We start from the raw sequence: 21,856 nt of genomic DNA, 5'->3' as shown, positions 1-21,856 counted from the left end.
GACCAATTGGGATATGACTGTAGTTGCCTGTCCGAAAAGCAGAAAGAGGATGGGAAAGAAGGAAGGAAAGTAACATAAAATAAATTAGAAGGAACAGAATTGAATGAAATAAACTGATACCAAGTAAAAGGAACACAGGATGTGTTACTTGCTATGTCTGTTGAACTGCGATTGAAGCTACGTAAGGTTAGTAACATGCCTCCATAAAAATAATTGACTTTTATAGCTTAAAACTATATTAAGCAACCATCTTTCAAATCCTTGATTTAACTGTTTCCTAGTATTTTATACACAAGAGGAACAGAATAAAATGTTGTTCTTTAAATTTAAAAAAAAAGATGACCTAATTAAATGAACCACATAGACGAGCAGTTCCAGAACAGCACTTAATAATAATACTGAAGAGGAATGGTACTGATAGTGAGAATGCCTTTAGTGATACCCACTTAAGTGAGACATTGGCTTTTGGGCTGCTTCAGATATATTATTATCCCATGTTGAAAAAGCACCCATCTATTTCTATTATAGTGAGCATTTTTATCTGACACAGTCACTGAATTTTAGCAAATGCATCCTATCTTTGAAAAATTATTTCCACATTTTCAAAAGGACTTAAATGTTTTAATTCAAGAAGTAAAATACAGAAAGACAGTTGCTCCATAACTATACAAATGGTAAATTAAACAAGATAAGAAAATGTTTTAATTTATACTATTTAAATTTCATTCATTACTTTAGGATAATAACTCATCTCAACATCTACAATTTTAACAACCATCTGGGAAGTTTGTTTAGTAATTGTTCAGAAACAGATGTTGGCCTGATAGAAACACATTTGAAAACATTCTTATTCTGGTCATAGTTTCCACTATACCTATGAACAATGCCTCTAATCAGTCTCAGAAGTTCTCCTGTTTTTCAAAACATAAATATTTTTTTAAAAAGTATTACTTCACCTAAATTTTATATTTTAACAAATAGACACCAGAATCACTCCAATGCTAAAGTTTCCTCACTTTAGTCAGTGCCCCACTGCTGACAAAGACTATGACAGTCATATAAGGATGCCCTGTCACAGAGTAAAGACATGAACTTGGATAGGGCTTCTTATAAGACAACAACATGCTGCTTCTTAAATGACTTAATAATTCCTAATGTAATGGCACAAAAATTATCCACTCTTCTATCAGACTATCAGAGTTCCACTTTCAGTACATGGCAGAACAGGTGGTTCACATCAACTAACTCCCAGCTAAGAAGTAGAATAGCTGGATAAAAAAACTGTTTAAAATCCCCTGCATAGGCATCAGACATATCAAAGCAGTGAGGAGTTATATAAGCCTCATCTGGGGGAGCATGGAAGTTCAAGATGAAGCCTGATTTGGGGGTGCATTCTCCCTTAAGATATCTGCCAACTACAGAAAGGTCATTTACAAGGAGTGAACAGAGATTTTAACAGTCTTAGAGCTGGGAAAACAAAAAATGGAGTCTGATGACCTTAAAGAAAGAGAATCTAGCAAGCACTCCCGCCCCACCCCAGGTTTAGGGTTAGAACCAAAACAAAGCTACGCATTTAAGGGGACTAGTTAATTAGAATAAAAGACCAGAAATCTCCAAATCCCCTCAATCATGAATAAAACTGAAGAATTCTGAAGTTGGTTTCATTAAAAGGTCACTAAAAGCACTTAAAATAGAGGGAAGGACTTATGATTTTTAAAAAGGACTACAATAAAATGAAGAATTTCCCTTCATCAAAAGCCACCAGTGAAAAAGCAGATCATGGAGTATGAGGAAAAATATCTGCAATAAATGTTAACAGAGAACTTGTACCTAGAACAATTTTCTTCAAAAAATTCCCAAAAATCAATAAGAAAAAGACAAATAATGCAATAGGAAAAAAAGCAAGACACTGAAACAGACTTTGAAAAAGAAGAAATCTAAATGGCCAGTAGGTATATGAAATGGTGCTCAACAACACTTGTCACCAGGCAGAGAAGTGAGATAACACTAAAAATAATGGAAAAAATATGTTTTGGATCTCTACTTGTTTATCTCTTCATTCTAAGTAAGATCAAGCTCCAGAAACATTCCACAAAACTCTCCCACTTTTAAATGCTAATTTAGAAAACAGATTAATTACAGTGTGGTTATTCTTATCAGTAAAGTATTCTTATTGTTCTTTCAGAGTATTTTATATGATTTAATTTATATTGGTATGAGCATTGTCCCATTTAAACACTAGATTTACAATAAGGAGATTCATGATTCTACATTCATTTCTGCTAACTAGTTTCATAATTTTAATTAAGTCTATTTTAAGTATTTGTCCCATTTCCTCACACAACTCAAAGAGGATAGATTACCTGCAAATTTCTTTCCAGTTTTAACACTATGAATCAGAAGGATACTACCACAAATAATCAAATACTTAACTCACACAAATCAATGCCAAACCTAATTAAGAACTTAAGAAAATTCTAATAAACCATATTTTGCCTTCGCAAATTTTTCTTCTTCAAGATTCCTTAGGTATTCTTATCAATATTAAAAACTTGTCCAAATACTATGACCCCCACATATTTTTGAAGTATTACACCTATCCAGAACTTCAAAGAAGTAGTTTTCTATGCATGTTCACAGCAATATTTCATGCTTTCAGTAACTGCAGAAATTATTCTTAGAGAATCATTTTTTCCTTAAACTATAACTGACATGAGGCTTCCTTTTGAAAAATAAAAACATAACATTAGACAAAATCTTTCTATTTCCTCATCATACTTTTTACCTTCTATGTTACGATTCTAGGTCTTTATAAGTAAATGTGTAAGACATATAAAAAGAACTACTGAAAGTTTCAGTATAATTACTTCCCCAAATTAAAACCATCAATAGTATACTATAATAGGATAAATCAGGATGCACACAGAGACAATCAAGAAGAGAATTATTTATATGGCATTTATCCACTCATTCATTTGTTCATTCTTTCAATAAGCATCATGTGCCAGATCCTGTGATAGATGTGTGAGTAAAACAATTCCTTTCTCTCATGTGCTCACGTGTGAGGTGGTGAACCGGACACATTCATTCATTCCAAAAGTATTTTTCGGGTACCTATTGTGTGCTAAATATAGCTTCTAAGGAAGTAAAGTGAACAAAACCAAAAAGATATCAGCCTCCACTTATTTTATAATCTAAAAAGGGATTTACATAGTAAATAAAATATAATAGAACATTAGGAATTGACATATTTAAAAAAACAGATAGGAGGACAAAAAGAACAGAGATTATTATTTTAGGTGGGTGGTTAAGTGGGAACAGAGAGAATAGCAAGTATAAAGGCCCTTAGATAGAAATCTTTTTGGTGTTTTTGCAGATCAAACTAAGAATACAATGTAAGATACCAATTTTCAAGGGTGGGAGATAATTTTATTTGTCAGGATGAGTGTTGTGAAGGTCACATGATAGGAACCTTTTTTGAAAAAAGGTACACTTAACCCCTTCTCCACCTCCTAACTACAACTCTAATATGACTCCTGTTGAAGATTATGTTATAGGGAGCCACTGTTACTAAGGTGATTATGTCATATTCTTTTGTTCAAGGAAACATAAAGTTGAAAATCACTATAAGACATGGTATATTGGTCACATGCTATCTTGGTCTCCAGAGAAAAAAGAAAAGTGGAATTTACCCTGATGACTTACTTAAAAGACTGCTTTTTCAGACATATGGACAAAACAAACATGGGGTACTTAAGTACCCAAAGGCTAACAATAGTATGAAACTATTACCATTCCCAGGCTGAAAGAACAAGGGAAAGAAATAAAATTATCAAATCTTTGAAAGCCAGACTACTGGACTGACTATGTCATGTAGCTCCTTCTATCAGTACAACATTTAAGTAGAGAGAAAAATGGGAAAACACAACCTCTCCACCCACCCTTTGATGTCCTCCCAATGATTCCCATTGGGTGATCTTTAGCAGAAGCCAGCAAATAAGGGATCCCAGGATGAGGCACTATGTAGATGATTCAGCCTTTTAGGGTATGAGAAGAAAATATGGAGAATCCATTGGGCCAGGAGTGAGACAGGGATAAATAACCAGCACACATACTATATAGAAGACATTTATTAAAACAAGTAGAATACTGTGCATAAAGAGAATGTGAAGCTGAGGTACAGGTATAGAGAAGATATAAACCAAAGCAGGAATTAATTAGAGTGCATGCCATGTTTGGAGAACTGTGCAGAGTTTGGAATGACCAGCACATTGAAGAATTAGTGGAATGTGGAATATGAGGCTGGAAAGGTAGAATAGGACCAGATGATGAAGCAGAAATCAGTAAAAAATGGCCTGTACTCCAAATCTAACCTGCTGTATGTTTCTTTACACTTATTTATACTGGAACACTGCCATGCCCATTCATTTACACATTGTCTATGGCTGCTCCAAGTTAGAGTGGCCAGAGTTGAGTAGCATAGTTGTATAATTGCAACAGAGATAGTATGGCCCATAAAGGTACAAATACTTATTATTTGGCTCTTTACAGAAAATTTTTATGTTCTCTGTTGGGGGAAAATATGTAAGAATGACATACAAAAAAGTTGGATGATTTCTGAAAGTAAAGAATAAACTGTTATCCTAAATCAATGATCAATGAAACCTAGTATTCACTAGGAAACTCTAAAACAGTTATGAAAAAAAGCAGCTACATGCTAAGAAAATATTTTAGAAACTAATATTCATCCCCTCCAGTGGAACTGGATATTTATGCTAATCAAGCAACATACCAGGGGACTGAATTCAAATATTCTTATCCTTTATAACTTTCTAAATATCTATTTACTTCACATTTTCAAAATATACATAAGTCACTCATTCATTAATGTTTAAATGTTTCCCTTCAGAGTGTTTTCTTCTGGAATATCATCCAACATTTTGTTCTTAAATTAATTTTGTTGAAAATTGAGCTTAAATGCCTGTAATTCACTGTTTTGTCTGGGCATTTTGTTGTAGAGCCAGAAACTTTTGAGGAACGCATTTGTCTTGAGTACCTCAATTTTTCTGTGATAAATACCTTAATGGATTCTGTGGTTGCATCTCAAATTCACTGGAAAAGAATTTATTCCATCATTTGTCACTAGGTTTATTCTTTTACATTGAGGGATTAATTCATTTTATCCCAAGTTTTCAAGCTACTATTTTTGTTGTCATCTCTGTAAATGTATGAGGAAGAAAGAAGGGGAAAAAGGTAAAACGCTTATTTCTGTATACTTTTTTAAATTAAAAGACAATCATAAAAATGTTTATTTATATGGCAATTCCTGGTTTACAAACTACTTTGTAACTAACTAGCTTGAAATTACAAACACATCATCACAACAACCCTTCAATAAATTAGGTCTCTTTCCAGATGAGGATAAAGAACCTTAGTGTGCAAATAATGTACTCAAAGTCTTTTATCAAGTTACTTACAAGTTTAGAACTAAGAGAACACTATACCATATATTTTTAAACTATGCCAGCCTTCACATGATAGTGATTGTCTCCAAGTGGAAAGAGTTTGCTTAATTCTTTATACATTTATACATCACTACAAAGTAATTTTTTTAAGTTAAACTATGGTTTATAAATCACAAGGAAAAATGAATATACACAGGGTATATACCATTTTGATAGATATGTTGTGCTTTTTCTGTGTAGCTAAAAAAGCCTACTAGTCAATCTGTTGTAGTATTTACTAACTACAATTAACCTAAATGGAGTTGTATCAACCGAGCACAACATGTTGTTAATGAGGGTAAAATCAGAAGGGTGTTTTCTAAGTAGGCTAGTAGTTTTCTAAAGGAAAAAAAAACTAGTATAAGTCACAAATTCTTCCTGAATAATTTTCTTGGAAATATCACCAGTATTATTACAAGAGGGCAATCAATACAATCCATCTCTTGTTTAAGAAAATAATCCAAGAAAAGGTCTAGATTTGCTAGTGACAGGAATAAATCTAGGTTTTATGTGACCTAAAGCTTGTATAATTTGGAAAGTACAGGTGAATAAATTAAGTGCAAAATTAAATGTGAACAAGATAGAATTTTAAAAAATCACAATTTAAAAAATTAAGTTATACTACAAACCTTACAATATCCAGGAAAAATATAGCAAGCTTTATTATTTATTAACTGTCTGATACACAGACTTTTTTCCAACATTGATCACCTCCTTTTCCTATGACAACAATTTTGTTTCTTTATTTCAGTAGAGAGTACAGAAGTACAATTTTGTCTTTCCTCTCTCATGGCTATTCAAATTATTTTTATTAATTATAGTCTAGGAAGGTTTCTTTCAGCTTCACAATTACATAATAGTTCATCTAACATCAGCAACATTTTTACTCAGAAGGTATTCCTGGCCTGGGGACTATCCCTGGGAGAACTACATTCCTTCCACCTTTGTAGTGTGGCCCACTCAGAGATGCTGTCTCAGAAGCCAATCTAACTCAGCCATGTCCTCAACACCCAACCAGACAACAAAGCCCAAGTTGCAGGGGCTTCTAAGCATGCAAGCAGCAGTGTCTTCCTTGAATCATTCTTTTTGGAGAAACTATAGGTCCAATAGTCAACAAAGCCCCCAAAGCAAGCTGTTGCTGAGTCCAGATTGATATGAATGTAGCAGATGACTCTAGGTTAAGATGACACTATAAGGTAAAAGTTGCTACCTTCTTCTCTGGCCCATGGATGGGGACATGACTTTGAAGGGGACAATGTAAATGAGGCCTTGATGAGTAAGCATCATTAATTTCATGGGAAATTCTCCTCTGCTAATGAAAACTGCCATGCTTTTTTTGTCATTTAATTCTTTAATTGGCATATTATAATTACACATAATAGTGGAATATACTTTGTGGCACATTATACAAGCACATAACATTATTTCATTCCTCGGTATCTCTATTTTCTTCCTCCCTCCCCCTGATCCCCTTTCTCTACTGGTCTCCTTTAGAATTTCATGAGCTCCTTCTGCCTTTTGTTTTTCTTTTCTCTCTAGCTTCCACATGTGAGAGGAAACATATGGCCCTTTGATTTTTTTGAGCCTGGCTTATTTTGCTTAACATAATCCTCCCAAGTTCCATTTATATTCATGTAAATGATATAATTTTATTCTTCTTTATGACTGAGTAAATTTCCACTCTGTATGTATCCCACATTTTCTTTAATCATTTGTCTGCTGACAGACACCTAGGCTAGTTCCATAACTTGGCTATTGTAAATCATGCTGCTATCAACATGGGTATGTTGTAACATGCATGTAACACTACAGTATGCTGATTCTAGTCCTTTTGGATAAATATTGAGGGGTGGTAGAATTGGATAATATGGTACTTACATTCCCAGTCTTTTGAGGAAACTCCATGCTGATTTCCATAGTGATTCTTCTAATCCTACCAACAGTGTATAAGAATTCCTTCCCACCCATATCCTTGCCAGAATTTATTATTATTTGTGGTTTGGATGATTGCCAGCATTTATTATTATTTGTGTTTTTGATTATTCTAAATAAACCTCCTACACTTTGAATACCCTGCTGAACTATACTCAATCACTAACAGTTCACATCAATAGGAAAACAAAATCTCCTTGGACTGCCATAAAACATCATGAAAAATCAATCAAAAATTCATATATATGTATTTTAACATTTTCTAAAATTTTTGCTATAAATTCTATAATGCATATTGTTCTAACATACTTTAAGAGAATATGTGTAACAAATTTAAAAAACTATGAAGACCCTACAAATCATTGGACCTAATTATTGAAGAAGTGAGGCTAGAAACATCTCAGAGGGAAGTTAGAACTTAGGTTCAAAGTCAAAAATCATCGAAGAGAAGAGAAGCTATTGGAGTGGAGAAGCACAACTAATACAAAAGAAAAGACAACATGCTAATTTTAAGAGAAAAAAACTAAAATTTTCTTCTCCCTTCACCGAATGCCTGTAAGGACATGGAAACATCTGGTTCACAAGTATTTAAGCTAAGGTTAAATTACCAGCAGTTGCCAAGAATCTTAAAGATCTCAATAGGTTATATATTACAAGAAATTCTAGAGTTCTTCAGGTTGCAAGAGAAAGATGCTAAAGAGACACATGAGATTATATTTATGAAACTCATTGGCAAAGGTACGTATGTAGATAAAATTAGTACTCATAGGTTTCCACATTTACAGATTCAACCAACCAGAGCTCAAAAATATTTGGAAAAAAATAGTGTTTGTCCTGAACAAATACAGATTTTTTCCTTGTCATTGTTTCTTAAACAATATAGTAATGACAACTATTTACACAGAATTTGTTATATTAGCTATTGTTTATAATCTAGAGATGATTTAAAAGTAAAATGAGAATGTCCATAGGTTATATGTAAATACCATATAGAAATTTCTTAAATGACATTCTGTCTAAAACAGGAGGAAAAGATAAAGGAGGGGAGAAGGGCAATGAGGAGGACGGGGAAAAGACAAAAATAGAAGACAAATTTTAAGTAGACTCACTTCCAACCACTTTGGCTTCTTGCAGTATTTGATTGAATTGATTCAGAGACAGAATCTTGGCTTCTTAGGAGATGAGAAACCGAAGGTGGTATTTGACTTTCAAGGAAATAGCTCTTGTTAAATATAAATAATTTGTTTCAAATCAATAAATGTAAAATATACACAGAAAAATGGCATGAGACACACATTTATTGGCTTATATTTTTTTCTCCATACCCTATATTCATTTTTTTGTTGTTGTTAAAGGAGTCAACTCTGGATTTATAGCTTCCCAGGCCCAATCTCAAAAGAATAAAAACATAGACAAAAGTAAAATTGGTAGCATTTTTCAAAATAACCATTTCATATTTATTTAACTTAGAAAATGTAAAAACTTGAAAATAAAGGCCTCTTCAATAGCACTTTACTGTTGAATTTGCCATAGCCTGCCCTATTGATTTTTATAGATGTATTTCTTCCTCTTTGTTTTAAGCAAATATAATAAATTCTAATATAGAATCTTATACTTTGTAACATAAAAATTCTAATATTGTATCTTGTACTTTGTAACATAAATGCAGTCTACCCCAATTTTTTTATTCTATACTGCAGCAGGAAATACATCATAACCCATAACAGATACATACATAATGTGTTATGAGAGAGATGAATAGAGGCAGACCAATAGTGGGTAAGAGAACATAACAAAATTTCACCATCATATCTTATCCTTATTATGTAGGACACATACTGGTATTTTCTATTATACCCTGATCTCTTCTATTCCTTCCTTCTTTCCTCCCTCCCTCCCTCCCTCCCTCCCTCCCTTCCTTCCTTCCTTCCTTCCTTTCTTCCTTCCTTCCTTCCTTCCTTCTTTAGACTGGTTATATCCCAGCGCAACTACTGAGTCAAGACAAAAATTTGGAACACACTGATGTAGTCCTTTCTTTTATCCAGTGTAAGAATCTTATTATATCTGTGACAAATAGTAATCCTAGTCAGAGCTTGATCGGTTTAGTAACTGAGGAAAATGCACATTTCCTTATGAAGTAGTTCATACTTGCTATTTTTCAAGTCAACATTCATGCTACTTATAAAAAATATTTTAAGTGGTGGTGAACTTTTATATTTTTTCCATATTTATATTGGTGCATTATAGTTGTACACAATGGTGGGAAATGTTGTTACATATTTATAGTATATACAATATAACATATAATTTGGCCAATATCATTCTCCAGTCCTTCCCCTTTCCCTGCCCTCCTTCTCCTCCATGGTCCCTTTCTTCTTCTCTACTGATCTCCCTTTGATTTTTATAAGATTCTATCCCACACCACACACACACTTTATTTTCCTTTTTTCCTCTTTAGCTTCCACATGAGAGAAGACATATGACCCTTGACATTTTGAGTTTGGCTTATTTGGCTTAACATATTGCTTTGAAGTTCCATTCATTTTCCTACAAATGGCATAATTTCATTTTTATTTATGGCTGAATAAAACTCCATTATGTATATACATCACATTCTCTTTATCCATTCATCCAGTAATGGACACCTAGGTGGGTTCCATAGTTTGGCTATTGGAACTGTGCTTCTATAAAAATGGTTATACATGTTTCACTACAGTATGGTAACTGTAATTCTTCAGGATGAATACTAAGAAATGGTTTAGCTCAGTTATATGATGGTTCCATTCCCAGTAGGAATGGTGGAGAATTTTTTTAAATGGTAGGTGATGACCAGATAAATGCTGACTGTGCCTACCCATTTGAATTTCTAATTTTCTATCCATAAAAATGGGAATAATAGGAACTTTATACCTCAAATTCCTGTAACATAGAAGAAAAAATAATATTAGAACTACATTAATGTCTCTGGGAAAAAACTAAAAGAAATTAACAATACGAGTATTGCTATATATAAAGATCTTTTTAAATTATAGTTGCATAATATGATATTAATAATTTTAAGTATCTCCCAAACTTAAATGTCTACAGTCATCATGCACCAAATACACTTCCAAATATCTGCCTGCCCATGCCTTCATCCAGAGGGAAGTACAAACACATCTCCCAGTACTCACAACGATAGCTAATTGGTTCAGAAGTGAGAAGCCTACACATAAAGCTAAGTCAGGATTTTAGTGGTCTCACTTAAATAACAAAAAGAACCAAAGCCTCCTTTTCCCTAGAATTTAATAAAGAGATACAGAAGGCAGTCAACCAATGACCTTTGACAGCTAGAACTATAAGATTATGTAGCTGGGTGCATGCCTGTAATCCCAGAAGCTTGGGAGGCTGAGGCAGAAGGATCGAGAGTTCAAAGCCAGCCTCAGCAAAAGTGAGGCACTAAGCAACTCAGTGAGACCCTGTCTATAAATAAAATACAAAATAGGGCTGGGGATGTGGCTCAATGGATGAATGTCCCTGAATTCACTCCCCAGTACCCTCAACCCTCCAAAAATGATTATGTAAACTCTTAGCAATGGCAACTTAGCTCATGTGATAGTTGAAGCTATAAAGGAAGCAAACTAGATGGGAGTGCTTTAGTCCAATTAGGTTGCTATAACAAAATACCTTTACTGGATATGTTAGAAATAATAGAAGTTTACTTTTTAATACTTGTGGAGGTTGGGATGCCTTATTAAATCACTAACAGTTTAGGTATCTAACAAAAGCTCACTCTCTACTTCACAGATGGCACATCTTACATGACAGAAGAAGCAAAAAACTCCCTCAGATACATGCACAGTGTGTGTGTCACAAATCCCATCCTTGAGGGCAGAACTTTCATGACTTAATCACCTCCTACAGGTCCCATCTTTTAAACTACTATCACATTGTTGATTAAGTTTCAACATATGAATTTTCAGGCCATAGAAGAAAGTAAAGAATCAGCAAATGAAGAAAGGCCAAAAAATTCCATAAAAAAAGAAAGAAGAAATTAGAACAAAGCACCAGAAATTCCTGGGCTCCTCCCCTACCTAAAGTCTAATTTTTTTCCACATTTTTCCTGTGTTCCATGCATACTTATCCCTGTTCCTGAGGCAACTTGAGTTCCTCATTCTTTACTACAGATCACAAAATCTATATCTGTTGAAAAAGAAAAAAAAAATCTTTGCAATGTAGGTTACTATTTCATTAGAACAAATCTAAGATATTCCATTTTAATACTAAGCAACCCTTGTAGACAGAAATTCATATTCTTGTTCCAGAATATTCAGGAAAAGCCAAGAAATCTCTGCATTTGTATAGTAAAAGAAGATAAAAAATTCTACTCTCATTATAAAGAAAATTTCCAATCTTCTACAATCCCAGTTCTTGTTTACTGAAATATTTCACCTTACTCATTTTCTTACCTGTTGGTATCAGAGGGAAATCATAACTATCTGAAGCAATACTGATACCTGGATCATTTTTAAGTGGATTAGATGTTAAGGACTACCTATTCCTCTTCTTCTGATTGAAAAAGGTACAGGCAAACAGCCTACATTGAATATTCCAATAAATTAGTCCATAACAGAAAAGCAATCAGATCTACTTATAGAATGATTACTAATATATAATGCACCAATTTAATTTCTACTTCTATATTTTAGCATACTTATTATAGATATGTTTCTATGCCCTTGAATTGGTTTTTGTATTCTTTTTAAAATCCTAAATATCCTCCTTTGTCTCTCTAAAAAGTACTTTTTGTTCTACCTTAATATTGCTTTCCTCCTGTTTGGAATTAATTCCCATTTTTCTCTCATTCCACTTTTTGTTTTCCTTATTTCTCTCATGTGACTACCTTCTACCATTTCAACTGTAGAGAATCCATGATGTACAACAGAGATGAGGAAAAATCAAAATTTCAACCATGCTTTTCAAAACCCCAACCATTATCTGGATAGTAACAGCACATCTTTTAGGGTCATAGTTCTCCATGTTTAGTTTGACTTAAATTTAATCTAGAATTTTGCTTAACATGCAAGTTCTAAGAACATAAACCCATTCATATAAAATTTTAATTCAACAGGTATAGTTTGGAGCCCAAACTCTAAGATTTCAACAAAATTTCATCTCAGTGTCTGTAATGATATTTCTTATGGTAATTTTAAGAATGCCTTAGAGAGAAACAATATCTAATCCAAATGAGAAAGAAAAAAAAATCTCTACTTCCTCTAGACAGCAGAACTAGGATCTCAAGTCAGGCCAGAATTCACAATGTATAGACTTTAAAACCTATAAAGAAACTCAGAGGAATAGAGGTCCAAAAAAGTTTGTCTATTTCTTCAAAGAGAGTCACTGGAAGAACTCAGATAGGACCCAAGCTTCTTAAATCTCAGTTCAGATCTCTAGCCACTACTGTCTCGCTGCACTACAGGAAAATTCTGAGTCTAAAAACTCTCTGATGAAATATTAAATTATGTGCACTCTTGAGTCAGACTACCTGCATAATAATTATATATTTGAATCACAACTTCAAAATATAAACATGGGCAATTTCTTTAAACTCTTTGTGCCAACATGACACAAACTGAGAGGCAAAATAACATAATTATTAAGACATGAGTTTTAAAGCCAGATTCCTAGGTTTACATCCTGGTTCTACCATTTAATAGATTTCTTGTTTAACCACTTTGTGTCTTAGTTTCTTATAGGAAAAACAGGGACAATAATAACAACTATCTTAGAGAGTTGGTGGAAGAATTAAATGAATTATGTTAAAGTCTAGAAATGTTCACCATAAATAATAGTTATCATTATCTTCATTGTGGATCATACTCATTCCCTGGTTCTCACCATTCTTGCCCTATACTTATATTACCTAATAAGTTAGGAAAACAGAAATGATAGCTGTTAGAAAACATACGTACTTCTGGAAATATTTTTACTAAATCAATCATGAATATAATTAAAAATAGATCCATTGTTTTCATCTTAAAAAGCATAGAATAACTCAAGCTCCTAAGATCTGTGGAATAACACCAGAATGAATGTAAATTTTTATTTTACTCCCACCTCTGCCACTAAATACTTTTGGTTGAGTAAGTTTTATTTTACCCCCTTGACCTAAAAAGAAAAGAAGTAAGACTCAGTGTTTCATCTTTCTTAAAGTTCCTTCCAAAAAGTTTCACCTACAAACTACACAAGCTTTATATGGCATATACAAAATAAAGAGGCTTCAAAAATAAACTTGTTCAATACCTGCTGTACTTCAAGTTTAATTTTCATTTAAGTTTCTCTTCATTTTCTTTTATATTAGTCTATTAAGATTCCTTTTGCATTCTAAATTCACAAAGTGAAGTTGTGTAACCAAACCTTCCAAGAAAGAACTTTGTAACTCATATTGTATCAACAACAAAATAAATTCCCAGCATATAATTATGGAAATTATGTTTGAAAACTACACTGAAACCTGATACTGTAAACATTTTAGATATTCCTTTGCTTCTGAGTTTTTACAACAAATCTTATTTTTCCAGCATTGTTCAAAATAAGCTGATTGGGGTGAATATAACCTTGCTTTTTAATATGTGCATATTTTTACATTGTCTATAAAATGTATTTCAGAATCAAGGAAACACCATAATTCTGAGTCAGATCTATAAAGAGGGAAATGGACTACAGCTTTGGAAAACTCACAAGTAGGAAATATACAGTACTGAACTAGCCATATGAGAACATGGTCTGTGTCCTACTTCATGACACTATAAAATATAATCACTTGCGTTGGACATTAGTTTGAGACTACCAAAGACTAAATCCTCACTTCATATGAAAACAAATACAATGATAAATTTCCACTCAGTTTTCACAATTTCATCAAATGAAATAAAAGGGTTTTTTCCGTTTTTTTTTTCTTTTACAACATATTTGCTGTGGTGATTTTTCCACCTATAGCTTCCTAATATATTTCAATCAAGTCCAACAAATATTTGCCTATTGCATGGGTGAAAAGGAAAGACACAAACTTAATTAAGATCATTTCCAAATTCCATACCCCGAAATACATATGGACATAAACAGAAATAAGGAATGATACAAATCAGATTTAGGTAAATATTAACTTCCAAATATCACTATAAAAATCAAATTTGGAAAACATGAGGTGAGGGACTGCCCCTGCTTTGTTTCTCTACTTTGACTTGAAACTAGATATAGTAGGCCCTTTTGAAAATATTTCTGGTTCTATTCTAGGAACCAAAACAGAGGTTGTGCCACTTTTTCTCAAAACAGAAACAGCAGTGCAACTTATATCCTAATCATAAGGGTGCTTAAAAGGGCCATTACATCTTTCACTATCCTATGGTCAAAAGAAACAAATTTTTAAAGTGAAAGAATCCTCCCCTGGATCCCCTACCTCGCAGAACTCCTACTTCCAGTTGGACCCCAGTGCCTTAGTGATGCGGTTGTGTGGCACAGGTGTGCAAAAAGTTTGTTCAACTTGCCAACACTTCTCGTCCCCAAAGACTGTTGCCAGATGGGCATGTTTGGGTCTCCCCTTGCGGGGGAGGAGGCGCTGTGCCCATTAGGGTCTATGGTCTTTAGGTTCCCCAAACCTCCCTGACCCACCCAGGGCCCTGCGGCATTTTGTCACTAGGGTAAATGCAGGGGCTTTCCCTTCTTGACCTCGACCAGTACATGACACACAACCAGAACCTGCAAGTTCCTCCACCTTGGTCAACCTTCCACAAGACACCCCAGTCAAGGACTGCCGGCCTTCCCACTTCCGAAGAAGAGAAACCCGCGCAGGCGCACTTGGCCTCGCAGCCGACTGCGCAGGCGCACATGCCACCTGTGCGTTGGTGCGGGCGCATTTGGCGTTCTTGCCCCTGAGAACCGCGGGAAGGACAACTTTAAAGCACTTCTCCTGTTTTGTCACACTGTAAGGAGATGGCCCTACCTCTTCAGCCCTTTGCCCAGACAGTGAAGGCGGTTCTTCTGGTCACTGGAGAGGCAGAGACAGATGTTCCATCCAGTCATCCTCTGTCCCAGCTGCATGGGAAAATTGTGAGTCCCTCTTTCCTGCACCCCTGGTCATCTCTTAACTTCTAGACTTCAATTTTCAAGATGCTGGTGGCAACCTGGACTGTGTCTAAAAGAGGATGACTCCCAGGAACATATAACCAAAGTGTCACTATCTTGCTTGGTCTGGCTGCATTTCTGAGTCAGGTCTATCTGTTGGGATGAGAGTTCCCAGGATGTTGGTGGGTGAACTGAGGCCTGCCTGTGGGTGACAATCATGCGAGGCAGAGAGCAGTCAGTAAGGCAGAGCCAGTGCTGCTAGAGCAAAAGAGCCCATGAGCCACGGAGATACTTGTCAGATCAGGCTTGGCAGGCAGCAACCAAAGTTGGCAGATTTAAAAGGGCCGCTGAACAGGCTTTATTGAGATATCAACTCCCGGTCCAAACTGGATCAGACCCACAGAGGGGACAGGGGAAAGGTCTGAGGAGAAACCCAGTGGAAGCTCCACCAGACTGGACTTTTATGGGGCTTACAACAGGAAGGGAAGGGCTTGGGACAGGAAAAGGTGTCTCTAGGGTCCCTTGCCCCCTTGGAGTTGGTCAGGGCAGTTGGCTGAACTCCAGGATTGGCCAGGGGGTCCTGCTGATTGACAGGCATTAGTCAGGAGATCTGGCTGATTGACAGGTGTTTCCGCCAGCATCTGATTGATGTTCAAAGCAGCGCAGGCTACTTTGTTCTAAGTTGCCACTAAGTTGCCACCAAGTCGCTGCCACCGACCTAACAACTAACATTATCTGGAACTTATATAGATACATAAACATTTTCATTCTTCCAGAGCTAACTCCACTAAGCTAATTTCATTCCATATTTATTGTTTTATAGAACACAACTAAATGATTTCTAAATTTTGCACTAGAAAAATCATTTTCTATTGGAATAAACTTCCTTCTGAATGTTGTAGTAAAAATGTGTCCGTTGACTTTATGTATTTGGAGTGGGGGAGGGTAACTGGGGACTGATCAGGGGCACTCAACAACTGAGCCACATCCCCAGCCCTATTTTGTATTTTATTTAGAGACAGGCTCTTGCTGAATTGCTTAGCGCCTCACTGTTGCTGAGGTTGGCTTTGAACCTATGATCCTTCTGCCTCACCATCCTCAGCTGCTGGCATCACAGGCATGTGCCACTGCACCCAGCTCAATCTACTTTAGCATGTAAAGTTTTACCAAGTATCCTTCTCCCACTGTAAATGTTCTGTTATGTTTTATTTGAGTTCAAATCCTCAGGGTCATTTTTTCCAGTCGTAAATTTTGGCAAGAAAACTTTATCCTTTCATCGAGTTTTAGTTATTTATAAAATTTCTAATGTGCCATTTAGGTCATTGTAGTTTCAGTTTTGGAGATTCATTATTTCTATTGAGCCTAATATTTCCTGACTCAATTGTTATCATCTTCAGTGTTTCTAATTAGTTGTGATTTTTTTTTCTTAATCTACAACACATGGCTATGTAGTGTTAGTCATTTTCAGTTTTATTTTTATTATTTCTGACAATCTGCCAACTCTGTTTTCTCATGTATAAAGTAGGAGTGCTCATAATAATAATGCTTCTGCCAGGTGTTACTATGAGAATTAAGCAAGTTAACACATGCCAGCACTTAGCTCAGTGCCCAGCACTTAGTTCAAACATAGCACAAAAGACCCTTTGTGAGCTGCTCCCTCCTCCACAACTTCTCTAGACTCCATTCCCATTCTCTCTGTTCCAAGGCCTCTGTGTTGTTTTTATTCCTGAACACCTCCATCCAAACTGATTCTTCCCCCTAAAATTTTCTCCCAACTTCATGCATATCCCTCCCACACACATATATACCTACCCCAGGCCTTGCTCTAGCTAATTCCTGTATTTCCTTCCAAATGCAACTCAACTCTCATATTATGTATGAAGCCTTCGTCTCTATCTGACTTAATTGTCCCTTTGCCCTTCCTTCCATCTATGCCATGTCAAGGACATTAACAGTGTATTTTTTAGGGTCTGCAATCTATTAAGTGCCTAATAAAGGTTAGTTGAATAAATGAGTGAGCCCAAATGCCCTTCTCTACCTAAACATCTCCACATTCCACCAATCTCCCTGCCTTCTTTTTTCCTTCTTTCTCAGTCACCTCTTGGGTCTTCTCATTACCTCTCTTGAGGGAAACTCACTCCATTCTACGCTCTTCAGACTGTTACTATATCTCAAAGGACAGCAGGAAAAAAACAGTAGTAATAAAACACACTTTTAAGCCTATAATCCCATCAGATTAAACAGGGAAATGTTCCCACTCATTAGTTCCCCCATGTGAGACATTTTGGTGGCTTCTCCTTATCCTTGAAATGAAGTGTCAAAGCCTCACTTTGATGAGACAAACCCTACATGCTCTGGGCATGGCCACCCCTCCAGCATCATCTCATGTCACTTAGCTCCTTGCTCCAGCAGTTGGGCCACACAGGCTTGATTCTCCAGACCTCAGATGTATCAAGCTTCCTACTACCTGGAGGTCTTTGCCCATGTGTTTTCTCTTCTTGAAAGTCTGTCCCACCCTCTCATCCCTTGACCCAGATGACACTTGTCCTCAGTGTGATCCAGCCTAGGTTAGGCCTCTCTGTTATACAAACACACTAACTTTTATATCAGACTAGAACATACCACAACTGTAAAAGTCCTAATTTATGAAATTGGGGTAGAGGGCAGTCAAATATTTGTTTATTTAAACTGCAAAAGCAGGGAGAGTGTCTTGTTCTTTGAAGAATCCGTAACTGAATACATTGCTTACCACCTAGAAGTCAATCAGTCTTGTTGGATATATGAGATTGATCTGATGAGTGTGAAGAATAAATTGACTCGGAGACCACAGAAGATGTGCCTGAAGACCACAGAGATGCCACTGGGGCAGGAATGGTGAACCACATACAGTTATTTCTCCAATAGGAAGAGCAAGTGGGAAGGGGCAGCGGAGAAACTCTGAAGACCGAGGTGACCAAGGCCATGGTGTTGGGAGAGGAGCCTACAAGTCCTGGGTACACCAATGCAACTGGACAAGGGCACATCTGCAAGGCCTGCATTTGCATACCCCATGCAGGCACAGTCTTAAGGGAAGTGACTGCTTAGGGACTCCCCAAAATTTTTAAAACCCCTGTATTTCCACATATATTGCCATCAAAAGACATATAACTTACCCATAGAGACTTTCTTTATACCCCCCACCCCAACACAGACACACAAAGTCCAGTGCTGGGCACATAGTAGTTCCTTAACACATCAAATCAATGACTTGGAGCCTCTCTATGGAGTATTTCACCCAGGGCTGCCGCATAAGGCTTCCTGGGTCACACAGTATACAATTGCAGGGAAGCAGGGCTGTACTCACATACGACATAAAGTGAATGGTCAGCCCAGGGTTTTACACCCTATCAAACTGAAAAACACAATTGGTATTTCCTCTCTTGGCTGAGAAAAAGAACAGGGACTTAATCAAGTTATTTCAACCACCCTCAAAAAAACTGGGGTCTATAGGAGATTGCTATGGTTAACATATAATTAATATGAAGTGAAAATTTAGAAAGAAAAATATTAGAGCCAAATTAGCTAAATATCATAAAACATTTTATGATATTTAGTGTGACACAGGTTAGGTTAGGCCCCAAATATCATTTTAGGCCCTTTCAGTTAGGCCCTAAGGTTATTTTTAGAAAAGAGATCTGTTAAGTGGAGAAATAAATTTCACAATCATGAAATAGCATAGGAAATCTCAAGGAAGTAGAGTGCGTCCCCTGACAGGATATTTCAATGCTGTGGGTATGAATACACATAACTTTATAGGTTTGGTGGTCAAAAGTTGAAGGTGTTTCCATCTGATGGCTTCTATTTTCCCCACTAAGTAGGAGATTAAACTACCTATAGGTTTTTAAAGAGAAATGGGGTCAAGAATGACAGCTTTGAAATAACTACTGGAAAATATAACAGAACTGATGAAGGAACTAGAGTAACCACTGGGGTATTGTAAGGATTAAATAAGACTCTGTAGGTAAAATGCATGGCATGTTGTAGGCACTCAATGTTCACGTCCTTCCCCCTCCTTCCACCATTTTTAAGGAAAGAAATTTCTCACTCATATTTGTCTCCTCTATCATTGGGCATATTGGATGTCTAATTTTTATTGAATTAGTTCTAAGTCCTCACACACAGCAGGTGAGATATATTTTTATAGAATTGCATTGTATCCCTTTCTTTCTGCAAAATGTTGCTGCATTGTCAGATAAATGGCCTGGTGCAGTTAAAACAAAACAAACAAACAAACAAACAAAAAAAGCGGTCTCTCTTGATACCAGCCTAACTAAACTTCATAGAACTTGGATCTTCAGGCCAGGAAAAATCATGACCTTTGCATCGCATGCCATTTATTCCAGGTCTCAATTTCCCCTCCTATTAAACTGGGATATAATATTGAACCTATAAAACTATCTTATTAAGATAACACACAAATGAAAGAGCTATAGAGGATAGCCTATTGTTTCAAAGGCTGAAAAAACTTCTGTGACTATTTTGACAGTTCATTTTTCACAGTATCATGTGCCATAAAAATGTTCATGACCATTGACCTAGGTGTCCCATTTCCAGAAATATATCCTCCAAGAAGGGTTTCCACCCTTTTTCTATCAGCCTACCCAGAATGGCCCATTCCTAGATCCTGAACTAAAACCTATTTACACTAAGATATGATTGTGTACAAGAGCATTTTTTTTGTACCAGGAATTGAAACCATGGGTGCTTTACCACTGAGCCACATCCCTATGCCTTTTTTATATTTTATTTAGAGACAGGGTCTCACTGAATTGCTTAGGGCCTTGCTAAATTGCTGAGGCTGGCTTTGAACTCCCAATGCTCCCACCTCAGCCTCCTAAGCCACTGGGATTTCAGGTGTGCATCACTGTGCCTGGAAAAATAGCCTTTTCTTGGCCCCTCAATAAGACTTGCCTCAGTGAAGGAAGATATTCTGGGAATCATTTAAATCCAGTACACTAAATGCAGTATTTCACTTAATAAATTGGTCACACTTTCCACAAGATAAAGCAGTATGGGAAGAATCAAGTTGAAAATAATCATCTTTATGAAATAGCTAATGAGAAGTTGCACTCTTTGTGTACAATGTCAAAATGCATTCTATGTTAATGCATAACTAATTATAACAGATTTTTTAAAGAATAAAAATGCTCACTCATATGAGTTGGGCTGATGGGCAATAAAGATAGTAACAGTAGCAGCTCTTTCATGCTCATTCTTCCATTGCCTCCTCATGAAAATTCTATAAGTCAGATAGGAAGATTTGGACCTTTGGTCTCCTCATGGAACCATGGGGTTATAGCCATGCAAAATAAGCTGAGAGCCAGCAGGTCCAGATGGGTAGAGCACTGCATGGGCATCTTGTGGCCTGAACCACTAACACCATCTGACTGTGAATCCTTTACTCGAGCTGCTTCCACCGTTGCTAAGTGGTTCAGATAGAATCCTGGACAGGCATGCACATTGAAGTGTAGACAGTATGTGACGGTCACATGTCTTACAGCATGCTGGCCCTGAACTGGGACCAATAATGTTTTGGTCCAAAAACTGGCCTTCCTCATATCCATTCCTGTTAAGCAATACTCCAGGATTTCTAGTCAGTCTTCACATTCACATACCAAGAATAAAACATGGCCATAACAAGGCAAAATAAATATTTATTAGAAATCAAAAAGGCATTTCTTCAATGAGATTAAGATATTTCACTCTTTCTATGATCCCTTTCTTGAACATAGCTTCACACACACATTTAAAAAAAATTAAGAATATAACTATAAATTACAACTTACAAGGGTCAGCACCACTGATGAGAATGGGGTGACAATTTTCTGTTTGGAACCAAGATCACAGGAAAAAAAACAATTGATACAGACATCAAGTATGACTTACAGGCCTGGTGGCCTGGATGACAGCCCATCCCCCTGGCCTCCACCCAGAGCAGAGGAAACAGCTCACTCAGCCTTGAGGAAGGAAAGGAATGTCAATAATACTGCATTTTTCCCTTCCTTCCTTCCTTCCTTCCTTCCTTCCTTCCTTCCTTCCTTCCTTCCTTCCTTCCTTCCTTCCTTCCTTCTTTCTTTCTTTCTTTCTTTCTTTCTTTCTTTCTTTCCTTTCTTCCAGGTGCCTTTAAGAGTTGAATGGCTTCACAGTACACCCTGGCACACCTTAACCCACATTTATTAATATGTGGTGCTAATAATTAAACTCAGTGCCTCATGCATGCTAGGCAAGCGCTCACTACTGAGCCACAACCCTAGCCCATGAAAGTCTTTTAATCTACC

The 21,856-nt window shown here is 36.2% G+C and overlaps 1 pseudogene; it reads right to left on the bottom strand.

Moving 5' to 3' along the window:
• Positions 1 to 4,891: 4,891 nt before the first annotated feature.
• On the bottom strand, positions 4,892 to 13,761 carry LOC144374480 (spermatogenesis-associated protein 22-like; annotated as a pseudogene).
• Positions 13,762 to 21,856: the final 8,095 nt, after the last annotated feature.

The sequence above is a fragment of the Ictidomys tridecemlineatus genome, unplaced genomic scaffold (assembly GCF_052094955.1).
Source record: "Ictidomys tridecemlineatus isolate mIctTri1 unplaced genomic scaffold, mIctTri1.hap1 Scaffold_712, whole genome shotgun sequence".
Taxonomy (NCBI): Eukaryota; Metazoa; Chordata; class Mammalia; order Rodentia; family Sciuridae; genus Ictidomys; species Ictidomys tridecemlineatus.
This window is presented reverse-complemented; position numbering and strand designations above follow the sequence as displayed.